Source organism: Mixophyes fleayi, chromosome 2, assembly GCF_038048845.1.
Source record: "Mixophyes fleayi isolate aMixFle1 chromosome 2, aMixFle1.hap1, whole genome shotgun sequence".
Taxonomy (NCBI): Eukaryota; Metazoa; Chordata; class Amphibia; order Anura; family Limnodynastidae; genus Mixophyes; species Mixophyes fleayi.
The window spans coordinates 16,449,085-16,464,215 of record NC_134403.1 but is presented as its reverse complement, the minus strand read 5'-3'; the positions used below and the strand labels follow the sequence as shown (position 1 = coordinate 16,464,215).

At 41.9% G+C, this 15,131-nt stretch overlaps 1 non-coding gene across 1 annotated transcript; it reads right to left on the bottom strand.

The window, feature by feature from the left end:
• Positions 1 to 12,625: 12,625 nt before the first annotated feature.
• TRNAP-AGG (transfer RNA proline (anticodon AGG)) lies at positions 12,626 to 12,697 on the bottom strand. The gene has a single exon. It is a non-coding gene; the product is annotated as a tRNA-Pro (tRNA).
• Positions 12,698 to 15,131: the final 2,434 nt, after the last annotated feature.

Here is a 15,131-nt window from a genome sequence, read left to right as displayed (position 1 = left end):
GTCAACAGCCACATAGTTTAGAACAGGCAGCCCCCCCCCCACTGTTTAAATTAGGCAGCTCCCTATAGTTTAGAATATGCAGCCCTCCCCCATAGTTTAGTACAGGCAGCCCCCATAGTTTAGTATAGGCAGTCCCCCATAGTTTAGTATAGGCAGTCCCCCATAGTTTAGTACAGGCAGCCCCCCATAGTTTAGTATAGGCAGTCCCCCATAGTTTAGTACAGGCAGCCCCCCATAGTTTAGTATAGGCAGCCCCCTCATAGTTTAGTACAGGCAGCCCCCTCATAGTTTAGTACAGGCAGCCCCCTCATAGTTTAGTACAGGCAGCCCCCTATAGTTTAGTATAGGCAGCCCCCATAGTTTAGTACAGGCAGCCCCCTCATAGTTTAGTATAGGCAGCCCCCTCATAGTTTAGTATAGGCAGCCCCCATAGTTTAGTACAGGCAGCCCCCTATAGTTTAGTATAGGCAGTCCCTCATAGTTTAGTATAGGCAGCCCCCCCATAGTTTAGTACAGGCAGCCCCCTCATAGTTTAGTACAGGCAGCCCCCTATAGTTTAGTATAGGCAGTCCCCCATAGTTTAGTACAGGCAGCCCCCTCATAGTTTAGTATAGGCAGCCCCCTCATAGTTTAGTATAGGCAGCCCCCATAGTTTAGTACAGGCAGCCACCCATAGTTTAGTACAGGCAGCCCCCTCATAGTTTAGTACAGGCAGCCCCCTATAGTTTAGTATAGGCAGTCCCCCATAGTTTAGTACAGGCAGCCCCCTCATAGTTTAGTATAGGCAGCCCCCTCATAGTTTAGTACAGGCAGTCCCCCATAGTTTAGTACAGGCAGCCCCCTCATAGTTTAGTATAGGCAGCCCCCTCATAGTTTAGTATAGGCAGTCCCCCCATAGTTTAGTATAGGCAGCCCCCTATAGTTTAGTAGAGGCAGCCCCCATAGTTTAGTATAGGCAGCCCCCCATAGTTTAGTATAGGCAGCCCCCCATAGTTTAGTATAGGCAGCCCCCTATAGTTTAGTACAGGCAGCCCCCTATAGTTTAGTACAGACAGCCCCCTATAGTTTAGTAGAAGCAGTCCCCTATAGCTTAGAATAGGCAGCCCCCCCTATGGTTTAGTAAAGACAGGCCCCCCCTCTGCTCACTTACCCTCATATGAGTTGTGCAGAATTGCTCCTTAGATCGGGCCGACAGGAAATGAAGTCAGACTTCCTGTCTGCCGCATAGTGCTCTGGGACCCCGTACAGCAACAGGCAGCCAACCGCTATGCTGTCCACTGACCAACAATGTTTTTGATCGCCCCCTAGCCCCCCACCCGCTATTTTTAGATTCAGTTATGGGCAGTTCATCATTTGGATTTATTTTTTAGTCAATAAATTATTAATCTGATTATATAGAACAAGATTATTCATTTTAAATACTTGCAATTCATAAATGCTTTTTATTTATGGTGTTTATAATAGTGGTAATAGATATATATTCTTTTGTTGGGTATTTGAGGTCATGCGCGTCACATTTTATATACTAGTATATTTCCTTTTCTTATATCTGTTAAACTTCTGTAAATTAAGGGTAAATAGTACAGTAATTTTAATTATCTGCAGGTCGGATTAGTGGAAATGTCACATAAAACTTTATAAAAGTAAAATAACATATTTGACTCTTTTGTTTCATTTGTATATTCTAATAGGATGGAGACTGTAATTCTGATAGGATGGAGGAACAGGTACATTGTTACCAGCGGCAGAATAGATGATTTATAGTATTTATACACATAGAATGTGGTGGATGTTTGGGCCATGGATCTCTGAGACCAATCTGGGGAAGGGGTAACACAGTAAGAAAGGGCCACAGGGGCCACAAACCTTCCATCCACTCATAGACCTGATGTAGACATGACATGAATGTGATTTGTGTATTTATATTTTAGGCTTACACCCTCCACCACCTCTGGTTATACTTTCATCACTTATCAGTAACATGAGGTCAGAGCCTATTATGACATCAGAGCAGGTGACAGTTTCCATGGATACCATTATGATGAAATGATCATGAGACTGTATATAAAGGACCAGAAACTGCTGCAGTCAGTCAATCAGGAAGTCAGTTGGGAGGGTGACGCTGAGGATCACTGACACCAGCGAAGAGAATGAAGATCAGGGTTGCTCAAGTAACTTGTTCTTTTAACAGTTATTGCGTGGGATCCCCTGCTCTCTTCTATGCAGGATTGTGTGAGCCCTATAGGCAAGATCCAATCACATTGTATCCAATAAGGTAGAGGTAAGTGAGAAGCATTAATTATATCTGTATAGGCTCCCTCCCCTCTTCTGTATAGATGAATCATATTGTAAGCCCTAGTGGGCTGGATTCATCTCATTAGATTGTGAGCTCCTAGGAGCAGGGCACCCTCCCCTCTTCTGTATAGATGAATCAAATAGTAATCCCTAGTGGGCAGGATTCATCTCATTAGATTGTAAACTGCTTTGAACAGAGCTCCCTCCCCCGTTCTGTATAGATGAATCATATTGTAAGCCCTAGTGGGCAGGATTCATCTCATTAGATTGTAAGCTCCTAGGAGCAGGGCTCCCTCCCCTATTCTGTATAGATGAATCATATTGTAAGCCCTAGTGGGTAGGATTCATCTCATTAGATTGTGAGCTCCTAGGAGCAGGGCTCCCTCCCCTGTTCTGTATAGATGAATCAAATAGTAAGCCCTAGTGGGCAGGATTCATCTCATTAGATTGTGAGCTCCTAGGAGCAGGGCTTCCTCCCCTGTTCTGTATAGATGAATCATATTGTAAGCCCTAGTGGGCAGGATTCATCTCATTAGATTGTAAGCTCCTTTGAACAGAGCTCCCTCCCCTGTTCTGTATCGATGAATCAAATTGTAAGCCCTAGTGGGTAGGATTCATCTCATTAGATTGTGAGCTCCTAGGAGCAGGGCTTCCTCCCCTGTTCTGTATAGATGAATCATATTGTAAGCCCTAGTGGGCAGGATTCATCTCCTTAGATTGTAAGCTCCTAGGAGCAGGGCTCCCTCCCCTTTATTTCTCTACAGAGCTATATATGATCCTGGATGAATATTGATTTCCATACATGGAGTCAGGAAGGAATTATTTTTCCCTCTTTGAGAAAAATGAAATGTCTCTGAGGGGTTTTTCGCCTTCCTCTGGATCTTTAAGAAGAGTAACTCTGAAGCCAGATCACAGAGAGCTGAAACAGGACCAGAACAATGGATATTATTACCAGAAATACTGGTGAATTTCACCTGTATGGATCAACAAACATTTCAACCTTACAAGTTATCTCTGCAGCCCCTTAATGCCCAGAGGGAAGGGCAGTCCTCGCAGCCATGGTTCCCCAGAGGTTTCCTCCACAGGGGGTTTTTCCTCTCCTGAGCGCTGAAGGATGATTCTTCGTGAGTCCAGGGGTATCCGCTATCATGGTTCTCTTATAGAACAAGTGTGTAAAAGACATAGGACAATGTTAAAACATATGTTCCTATTTTATGCAGAATAACAAATGTATGTTTTAATTTGAAATAAAACATAAGCAATATTTCAATTGCATTTCTGAATATTGTTAAATAAAAACAAATATTTGAAAATAAACTCTGTGTGATTCTTGTTTATATTAAGCTGCACACACTCATACACAATGATCAAAGTAGGTATAACTAGGTAACTGGTTGGTTATCAATGGAGTTCGGGGAGAATGGGGAGGTGATGACTGTGAGAGGACGGATAGGACTCCGGCCACACCTCCGGTCCCATCAGGGCCTAATTTTGCTTATAGTAACTGGGAGAACTAATAGCTTCCTGCTGGTCTGTATGGTCACCCCCCATAAGCCAAGACTAGGGGGTGCCCATAAGAAGCACACGCACAGGGGCCCTGGAGTCCTTATGGAGGCCCTGAGTACCACGGATACAGACTGCCAGCTGATATACAGAGGAGGTTTGTTTATAACCAATCAGTGGTTCAGCAGGACATGAGCCGTCCCCATGACGCAATACTCTGTGGTGTTATCTCATGTTAGGAATTCTGGGAAAGTGGTTTATTCTGCAAAAACACCAGACAGAAATAAGAATGGAAGGAAGGGTCACATGACTACTAGATAATCACTATGAATACAGGTAGAGTTAAGGGTCATTTTACGTTGAAAACCATTAATCAGATAATGAAAATCAGAAAGGAAGACTATAAATAATTGCTGCTATTTGGTGATAATGTCATGCACACAGACATGATCAGAAAGTGTCTCCTTCAGTAACTGTGAGGAGCTCTGCTTCACAACTGTCAGGAGGAGAGGAATGCCGGGGGTAGTAACTGGAAAGACCGGGGTCTATTTATAATTCAGTATATTTAAGTCAAAGTGCTTCAAAATATAGAAAAACCCTTCTTCATGAAGCATAGTCCCATGTACTTTGGATAATAGGTCCCATAGCGGTAGTGTAATACAATGTAATGTTGATAGGTGATTTCTCAGCCTCTTGGTCACAGTGAATTTACATTGGTCACACTGTGGGTAATCCCACTTCTACAGACATTGGCTAATTAATAACAGTAATATATATTTACATAAAACAATGTGTATGACATATATAAGAAAAATACATATATTAATACGTAAATATTGGGACTTTTCTAGTAAAACCATAAAGAACAGCTCAGTGTATTGTTAAATAATATGAAATTCCTTATGTGTAGAATGCTTCATCATACATTAAAGAACAAGGTGTTTGACAGCTGGATACCTGGATCCGCCTCCCATAGGTGCAGTCAGTGGTCTTTTCACACCTTTATCCCAAGATTCACACAACAAAGTCATACAAGAAGTGATAATTACAGCTTAGATCTTCATTACAGGCAGCTCGGAAGTTTCTGATGTTTCTCAAATGTATATCGAGATGTTTCTGATTATCAGATAAGGTTTTATACACTTTATACACTATACATTGCTGTGTAGAACTGCAAACATCAACAGGGTTACAACATGAGCAGACTGACACTTAGCCATTATACACCTTACACATATAACTTGTGTTTCCCAACTTAACAACATATTCCTGGACCATCTCTGTTCTGCGGTCAGTCTTAACTTCACAAGTAACCTGGTCCTTGGGACATCTGGGATAGTTCCTGTTTTTCTTCCTATAATCATCAATAATTTCTTTAATAATACTGAGTGAAGCATATTTAATTTGATACATTTATAACATTACACTCTTCAATCAAAATAAAAAACATTGCTGAACTATGGTTCATATTTGGGGTTCATCTGCTATACCACTTAACTGTTAACACTAGAGATGCTCACTCACCCCCGTGTTTTGGTGTTGGTTTTGGTTTTGGATCTGGATTACCATCGTGTTTTGGTTTTGCCAAACCGTCATTGCGTGTTTTGGTTTTGATTTTGGTTTTGTTTGGTTTTGTTTTGCTATTTTGTTCAAAAATCAATGTTTTTGGTGATAAAAGAACCAAATTTAGTGCTCCACTTGTTTCTTGGATAAGTAATATAGTTGTAAAGCTAATAAATTATCAAAAAAAACTGTTTAATTCTTGGTAGGCCGTCATTAATTCGACACACAAACCAGATTGTCTTCCTCTCCATCTATGCATATTGGCAATGCAGCCATCGTCTTTGGATGTATATTACACCCTACACTTAAACTTAAATATCTAAAGAAATGGACAAAGGCAGTTTGGTTTCTGTCTCTCTATGCCCCCCTCCACTTAGATAAAATACCAAACAATTCAGCCGTTACAGACTGTACAATATTAATAGAAATGGACAAAGGCAGTTTGGTTTCTGTCTCTCTAGGCCCCCCTCCACTTGTAGAAAATTCCAAAAAATTCAGCCGTTATAGACTGTACAATATTAATTGAAATGGACAAAGGCAGTTTGGTTTCTGTCTCTCTAGGCCCCCCTCCACTTGACGAAAATACCAAAAAATTCAGCCGTTATAGACTGTACAAAATTAACTGAAATGGAGAATGCCAGTTTGGTTTCTGTCTCTCTAGGCCCCCCTCCACTTGTCGAAAATACCAAGAAATTCACCCGTTATAGACTGTACAATATTAATTGAAATGGAGAAAGCCAGTTTGGGTTCACTCTGTCTATGACACCCTACCCTTAAGGAGAAATTGCCCAAACAGCAGCCTTTCAAGATGGTACGTGATATGGAAATGCTCCAAGTCCCTTTCCTCTTTGGGGGTAGATTGCACCCTACACTTAAATAGAAAGTTTTAAAAAGATGTTATTGTCATCATCTTCAGCTTCATCCTCACCCTCATCAGTGTGTACATCATCATCACAGACTATCAATTCATCGCCGCTTGAATACGCCATTAGAGAACAGTCAGTGCTTGGATGTTTTGGATGGTGAAGGCCTTCCTCGTGGAAGATGTAGTTCATTTTTATAAACATCATTTTCTCCACATTTTTGGGAGGTAACCTTCTACGGCGATCACTGACTAAGTTCCCTGCTGTGCTGAACACTCATTCAGAGTACACACTGGAGGGTGGGCAGCTTAAGTATTGCAAAGCAAGTTTGTACATGGGTTTCCAAATTGCCTGCTTTTCTTCCCAGTAAGGAAAGGGACTGTCTGACATTTCCATATCAATTACCTCTTGAAAATAATCCTCCACCATCCTTTGCATGTTTATACTCGTATTGGATGGAGTTATGGGCAAGGTCACACATTTTTTGGAAAAATCCTTCAAACCAGCCCAGATGTTAAATTGTTCTGGTCTGCCCCCTGCGTCTTCCCTGCTTCTTTTTTGAAAATTAAATTTTTTACGAGCAGCAGCAACTTGAGAAACTGAAGAAGGACTCGTCGTCAAGCCAAGGCCCAGTTCAGCGGACAACTTGCTGAGCAATAGCTCCTTGCAAAAGTTCACATCTCGTTCATTTTGAAGCAAAGACTCAATGTAGGTCTTAAACCTTGGATCAAGCACAGTGGCCAAAACGTACTGATCCGAGTTCAAGATCTTAATAACTCGAGGATCATTGTGAAGCGAATTAAGTACTTGATCGACAAGGCCAACATACTTTGCAGAATTGCTTGCTTTCATCTCCTTCTTCAGTTTCTCAAGCTGTTTTTCCAATAGTCTAATTAAAGGAATGACTTGGCTCAAACTAGCAGAATCTGCACTCACCTCACACGTCACAACTTCAAATGGTTTCAGCACCTTGCACAGCACTGAAAGGATTCCCCACTGTGCAAGAGTGAAATACATCCCCCCTCCTTTCCCAATGTCATGGCTTGTGCAATACGCTTGGATGGCTTTGCGCTGTTCCTCCATCCTCTGCAGCATGTACAGGGTGGAATTCCACCTAGTTACCACCTGCTGCTTAAGTTGGTGGCAGGGCAAGTTAAACTGCTCTTGGAGCTGCTGTAATCTCCTACATGCTGTGGCAGAATGCCTGAAATGGCCTGAAATTTTACGGGCCACCAAAAGCATCTCCTGCACCTCACGGTTAGTTCATAGGAAGCTCTGCACCACCAAGTTGATGGTGTGAGCAAAACAGGGAATGTGCTGGAACTCACCCAGCTGTAATGCTCGCACTATATTGTTGCCAATATCAGAAATTACATATCCTGGGGAGAGTCCAAGTGGTATAAGCCATGTATCAATCACATCTCTCAGTTTGCGTAACAAATTGTCAGCCGTATGCCTGTTAGTGAAGCCGGTAATACAAAGAGTGGCCTGCCTGTGACAAATGTTACGTAGCTGCTGCTGTTCCTGCTGGTGAAGGTGAATGACCAACCCAGTGGGCTGTCACAGTCATATAGTCTTTGGTTTGGCCACTTCCACTTGTCCACATATCTGTGGTTAAGTGGACAGTGGGCAGAATGGCAGTTTTCAGCGCAATCTCTACATTTGTACACACTTTTTGGTATAGTTGTGGAATAGCTTTATGGGAAAAATGGTTTCGCGATGGAATTCTGTAACGCGGACACAAAACCTCAATTAATTGTGAAAAGCCAGCTGCATTTATTGTGGGTATTGGACACAGATGTAACACTAACATGGCAGCCATGGCGTCTGTGATTCGCTTGGCGACTGGGTGACTTTTGTCATATTTGCTTCCCCTAGCAAATGATTGTTTCACAGTTAATTGTTGAAATGTAGGACTGCTCTTTTTCTTGGCCTTCCTCTGGGCTGACGATTCACCCCCAGCAGCAGCAACAGCAGCAGCAGTGGGACTAACGCTTTCTTCAGAGGAATCATTTATAGTGCAGGAGTCATCCAGCCTTACTAAGTGGGATGCAGGGCTAACTCCGAGCGCTACTGAGGATATTGATGAGGATGGTGTGGTGGGTGTATTTTGTAGCCGTCGGGATGTCGGTGACCGGAGGGTCCTAGCTGATGATGGGAGTGCTTGTAATTTTTTTGGAAGAACTTTCAGCTTTTCCCAACACTTTGCCATGAACTCTCGTTAAATGGCGTAACATAGACGAGGTTCCAAGATGGTTAAGGTCCCTCCCTCGACTGACTGTGGCTTGACATACACTACAAATGTCTATACAATTGTTCTGTGGATTGGGGTAGAAATAATTCCACACATAAGAGGTGGATTTTTTTGTTTTATGGCCAGGCATGACAATGGCCTTTTTCTTGTCACATGCCAGAACTGCTGCCACTGGTGCAGGACTTACACAAACTACCTCATCCTCATCAACATCCTCATTAGCGCCCTCGTCGCCTATACAAATCTCCCCCTCATCCTCTTCTATTTCCAAAGTGGCATCCTCAATTTGTGTATCACCGGCTACACTCGGGCTGTTCAGGCACACATCAGCAGAACTGCTGAAAGGGCCCGTCTTTATGGGTACACTAACAGAATGCTCACGATTAGACATCCCACTGTTGGATGGACTCTCCCCAGGGATTGGTGTCATTTCTGATTCAGAGCAAACATTATCCTAACCTGGTTGCTGATTCTGCTCATATGTGGACTGCTTTGATTCCATTATAATGAGGCCAAAGCACTTGTAGTGCTAAAAATTGTTTTAGATACTGCTGACAAATATGATTTTTGGCAGCCAGAAAAATTACAGTAAAACACTGGGGAATATGAGACACCCCAAAAGCACTTGGAGTGCTAAATATTATATTTTTAGACTGCTGACAAATAGGACTTTTGACAGCCAGAAAAATTAATGCAAAAGAATGGGGAACACCCCAAAAGCACTTTGAGTGCCAGATATTGAACAAAAACCCTCCTCTATCCTTCTCTTACTGCTGTAACAACTGGTATTAAGATTAGAATGGTATTGAATAGAAACAATAATGTCTCCAATTACTGCTCTGTCCCTGCGTTGATATAGCCAGTGTGACCTAACCCTGCTTTCTCCCTCTGTCAAATGGCGATGGATTGCTGTGGAGACTGGTATTTATGCTTTTCAAATCTCGCGAGAACTGAGCTCAGAAATACGAATACGTCACAATGACGTTTTGCCTCGATTTCGATTCCGAACGAGCGGGAGAGTACAGAATGTGCTCGGCTCGGTACTCGGATAGACTGAATTCGGATGAATTCGGATCTCGGGGAACCGAGCCCGCCCATCTCTAGTTAACACTGAACCAATAATAACAAAACAACACAACCAATTAACAAAATAATCATAAGAATTCAAAGACTATTGAAAACAAGGCAGCAGCCAGTATAGCTGTTCTAAATCACTATACAAATATGAACTGCTTATTTGAATAACTATAGTTCCAAAAACACCCACCCGAAAAAAAGTGCTAAATTCTAATTATACTCCTAGATTAATAACTTAGTTTCATATATGCCTGTGGAAATGAAAGAAAGAGCCTTCTCTAAACCCAGCAGAGGAAGGATACTTAGTTAGGATACATGGTGAAGGACGGTTATGGTCGCTTAATATTTCTACAGTGACTGGTTCATGTTTCGTGTCTCCGGCTTCTGCTGCCTCTCCTCGTTCTGACCATAATACACCACTAATAGCTGCACAGAAATGCCAGTCTCCAAAGGCTGTAATATTATTGGGGGCTGTGACTGGATTTTTCCATTTCTCTTCCAAAACACGGGTTATCGGGTTCTCAGTGTACATGGAGGCTGCTCCTGCGTCATGTATCTGTGCGACTGCGCAAATGCTCTGCAGCCACCGACTGTACCTGGAATGCTCTCCTAAATCTCCCCCCTCCTCTTGAAGCATGCGTAAATATCTCATTGCACAACATGAAGTCACAGGTTTGCATTTGGGTTCAATACAAGGCATTATATATATATATCTATATATATATATATATATATATATAGATATATCTAATATATAAATGTCTAGTGGCGTGTGTTAGTCTGTCTGTCTGTCTGTGTGGAAAAAATAAAACCAAGCTGCAGCGCCACCTGCTGGGCAGAGTTATACACTGACCTACTAAATTCTTAGTGTGTGTGGAAAAAAAACTCAGAAAGGGCTGAAATTTGGTATACTAAGATGTTTTTAATTTGTTAATTTAATTGTTAAAAGTGTTTATAAAGATTTTAAAAAAATATATATATATTTTTTGAAGTAGAAGTGACAGTTGGGAGTGGTTGGTGGTTGCCGGGGGTGACAGTGAAGAGTGGTTGGTGGTTGCCGGGGGTGACAGTTGGGAGTGGTTGGTGGTTGCCGGGGGTGACAGTGGAGAGTGGTTGGTGGTTGCCGGGGGTGACAGTGGGGAGTTGTTGGTGGTTGCCAGGGGTGACAGAGTGAGAGGAGTGTGATACTCAGGACCGCTGAGAGAGATCCCTGTGTCTGGATAGACATCTGGATAGATGTGGCGATGAAGATGAAGGATGAGGTGATGGAAAAGAATGATGAGGTGGTGACATGTGGACAAAACTACGTTAAAAAAAGGGCGCTTGCATCGGGAAGTAACGCTCTTCCCCTGAGGAGGCCTGGGCTATGGCCCAAATGCATGACAAGAACCTTTTTAACACCTTAAGTAGCTTGATTTGACTAGAATGCATGAGTATCATGCACGGGTTAACTTGTACATATATATAGATAGATAGAATCATAGATCGATACATAGATCGATAGATAAATATAGATAAATATATATATTAGAGATGAGTGGTTCGGATCCCGACAAAGTCCGATGTTATGGTGCCGAGTGAGACCAAGTTGTGACTCAGTTTCTCAAGCCAAACTCAAATCTCAAGATGAGGTGGAACATTTTCGGCAATTTTTCTTTGCAAAACGCTCAATATATATATATGTGTATCTATATTTTATTCAGGGTGAACTTGGGACATAGGAAGGCAGTAGAGTCCTTTTAAAAGTAATTCTGTAGAGAACAGTCAGCTACAATAGTTTCCTGATCAACTGCTATTAATTTAAGTCTTAAATAGACTTTACACAGACTAGTGGCTACTGGTTGTTGTTAATACATCGCATTGTATATATCTAATAGTACTAGTCAGTATATACAGACTGAGTTAGATATAAATCATTCTGAACTAACTAGTATATTCTTTGAGAAAAACAGTGCTTTTGCTGTCAGACTGTTAGCAGCAGAATCCAGAAAACAAACAGATTTCTTTCTTTTAAACTTGAGTTTTTCTAGTGACAGTAATCTTGTGTGGGGCAGTGACAAGGGAAATAAGAAAAAAACTGAGTGTTTGCGTGTGAGATTCAGCAGCAGTTACACACCCCAAAAAAGCTATATATTCTAATCTTTTCTATTTTTCAATAATTGTCTATTTTATAAGGATCATTCAGTGAAATGTATATTTAAAGATGGCTGTTTGTGAGAGGTCAGCACTCAGCAGCTCTAGTCTAATACACCTGTATCAATAAAGGGAAATTCAGGTTTTTTATCCGGCAAACAAATTTAGACAGATTCTCTTACCTGTTCTTGCTGTTCTTTCTTACTGTTCTTGTAGCTTTGTTGTCGTTTAGCTTTATCCTCATGAATGTGGCCAATTCATGATACCCCTGACAATTTCATCACAAACTTCCCAAGTTAATTCATCACCTTCCTCACAGCCAATTCATCACCCACCTTAGCTCCCCCAACATTAGTGAAAAGGATGTATAAATAAATGTCTCTTAGCACCCAGTGGACAATTAATGACACTCTTCCCGCCAGCCCTCAAATCACTGTGCCCCTTATCACGCGGTCCCCTCAATACACTGTGCCCCTTATCACACTGTGCCCCCCCTCCATCACACACTGCCCCTCAGCACAATGTCTCCTTTACAGCCCACTCTGCTGTCCCCCTTCAGGACACACTGCCCCCCACTGCAGATAAATGGAAAATAAATGCCCAAGAAATTCATTTATATTGTCTTTTCCATTTACTTTAGCTGACCCATTGGACGAAGGCTGGGATTTGCAGTTTGAGCCTATGGGGTCCAAGGTTAAACATCATAAAATAAATATTTTCATTTTCCAAAATTACATAATCATTCATTTGTTTGCAAATGTACCAGTGGAATTATATCCTTTTTCTTATATGTTGCACTGTGCAAAACACTTGAATGGGAAAATATTTTGCATACGATGAGCTCATTTTAAAAAAAATTCACACGCTGTATATGTAAATAAACTAATAATAATGCTAATATAATTTACAAAGCAGATTAATGAGAGAGAAAAAAAATGGGCTCGTCCGGGATTTGAACCCGGGACCTCTCGCACCCTAAGCGAGAATCATACCCCTAGACCAACGAGCCAGCTGATAGAAATCCTCTCTCTTAAAATTTTAGAACTGAACACGTGGAACTGAACCAGCAGAGGGGGGGGGGGGAGGTTATGAGACGAGACTATTACTGCTGCACATTGCAGACCATGGTGTTTGCAAACAGTATCACTGCTGTTCAGCAATAAACCTTCATTATGTAGATATTGCAATATACCATCTGCTTGCAATTCGCGAATTTACCGGGCTTGATCAACCTCTGGTTGGTTACTTTTTGTTGAACTACAAATCCCAGCATGCCAGGCTGACAAGGCATGCTGGGACATGTGGACATGCCACAAATGCTCAGCTTGACGTTTTGCAATTGCAAAAAATGTGCTTGTAGAAGAACGACAAACAGTTTATACTCAGTACTTGTAATTCACTCACTTGCAACAAGGGCTGCAACAGGAGCATGCAATTATACAATACTGGTGAGGTAATGGGTGGAGAAGTGTTTTGGGATAAGAAAATGTTAGAAAGCTGTATTATTCCAGCAACACGTGTAGATGTTGCACAATTACATCCTCAGCAGCCAAATCCCTCTTACTCCCAGTATGATCCCTTCTCTGGGACTCAATAGCTAGATCTATATATCCACCCTTTGTATGCTTATGTATTATATAGCTAAGGTTGGTGTTTGTGCATTTGAACATTAGGAAAAGTGTCTCTTTAAAAAATACCCAGCATCCTCTACCCCATGTGTATGTGTATGTATATATATATATATATATATATATATATATATATATATATATATATATATATATATGTATGTATGTGTGTGTATATATAATCACTTCTGTTTCCATCATGTACACTTTGCACTAGAACCTCTGGCATTCAAAAATATTTCAATTTATAGATAATAAAAAACAACAACGTTTTTGATTTTTTGGGGACTACAGAAAAAGCCGTGTTTCGTTCCTTGAACCAGCTTGTTGCCAGTAATATTTTCATATAATAGTTGTCTGCACTTCTAAGCACGTGTCACTTCTAAGCATTATGATATAGACTGATAGTATTTTGCTTATGTAGCAATAAAATTGACACTTTTCAAATTAATTCACTACTTTTACTGCCCCCCAAAAACTTGCTGCTTGAGACAACTGACTCAGGTCCCCTCATCACAGACACACTTTTAAATAAGCATTCCATCATTATCAGAGAGCCATCCTGAGCAGCTTCTACAATTCATGTATCACAAGTTATATTATTCTACAGATATCCAGAGCCTGATCAACCAAAGGGCAGGTCATACTGCGGCCTGGGGCCCGGAGTAGGCGCGACGCTACATGCATTTACTATTTCTTTTACCACTTTTCTAAAATTATAGGTGGCAGGCGGTCCTGGGGTTGGCTGGCATAGGGGGCTGCCGCTGCTCTAAAGGGATCGGCCCCGACAATGACTATAGCAGACAGGCAGTCTGATAGCACATCCGCTTTCGGTTAGCTGACTGTCAGTGCGGAGGCGGTTCTTGGTCTGGTCTTGTGAGATCACCACATATCACCAGACTGGATTAAGTGCTGTCTGCACTGCCTGTCCGCACTGGCACTGCCAGGCAGTGAGCAACAAGCGGATTTGCTGCCAGTCTCTCTACCATGTAGAAGACTGCGATAAGTGAGTCTGGGAGGGGCGGAGGGGTGGCTGAAGGTAAGTGATGAAAATGACTGCGGAGTGGGTATTGAAATTTGCTGGGGGGGGCATGATCTCTGCATTGTGTGGCGGTTACAATTTCTCTATGGTCTTAATATGCTAAATACCAGTCGTATGGGGCTGGTAGATGTTTGTATTTGACTACATCTCTTTGACCAGAAATGTTCAAGTATTGCCTATATATGCCTGGACTATGCTGTAGTTTTATCTGCCCATAATGGAGTGTTATGTTTGAACTAAAGAGCCAAATCCAGTGGCGTATCCAAGGGGGGGGGGGAGATCGTGGGCAATCGCCCCCCTTAGTAGCACAAACCTAAATTTAAATTGCTCCAAGACACAGTGATCAAAATGGGAGGGGCGGGTCCAATTGCCGGAGGGGTGGCCCCAACCGGGGCAGCCAATCAGAGTGAAGGAGGGGCGTGATTATGCTAAATTGCCACCCCTAAAAATAAAGACTAGGATCGCCCCTGGCCTAATCATTCAGGGTTTGCTAACATTTTGCATTATACTATAATTTTTGCATATTTTCAAAACAGGAACCCAAGTCTGGAAGACAGCAAAGCTACAAGAGAGAAGAGCAAGAACAGGTAAGAGAAGAGCAAGAACAGGTAAGTGAAGAGCATGAACAGGTAAGTGAAGAGCAAGAACAGGTAAGAGAAGAGCAAGAACAGGTAAGTGAAGAGCATGAACAGGTAAGTGAAGAGCAAGAACAGGTAAGAGAAGAGCAAGAACAGGTAAGTGAAGAGCAAGAACAGGTAAGTGAAGAGCAAGAA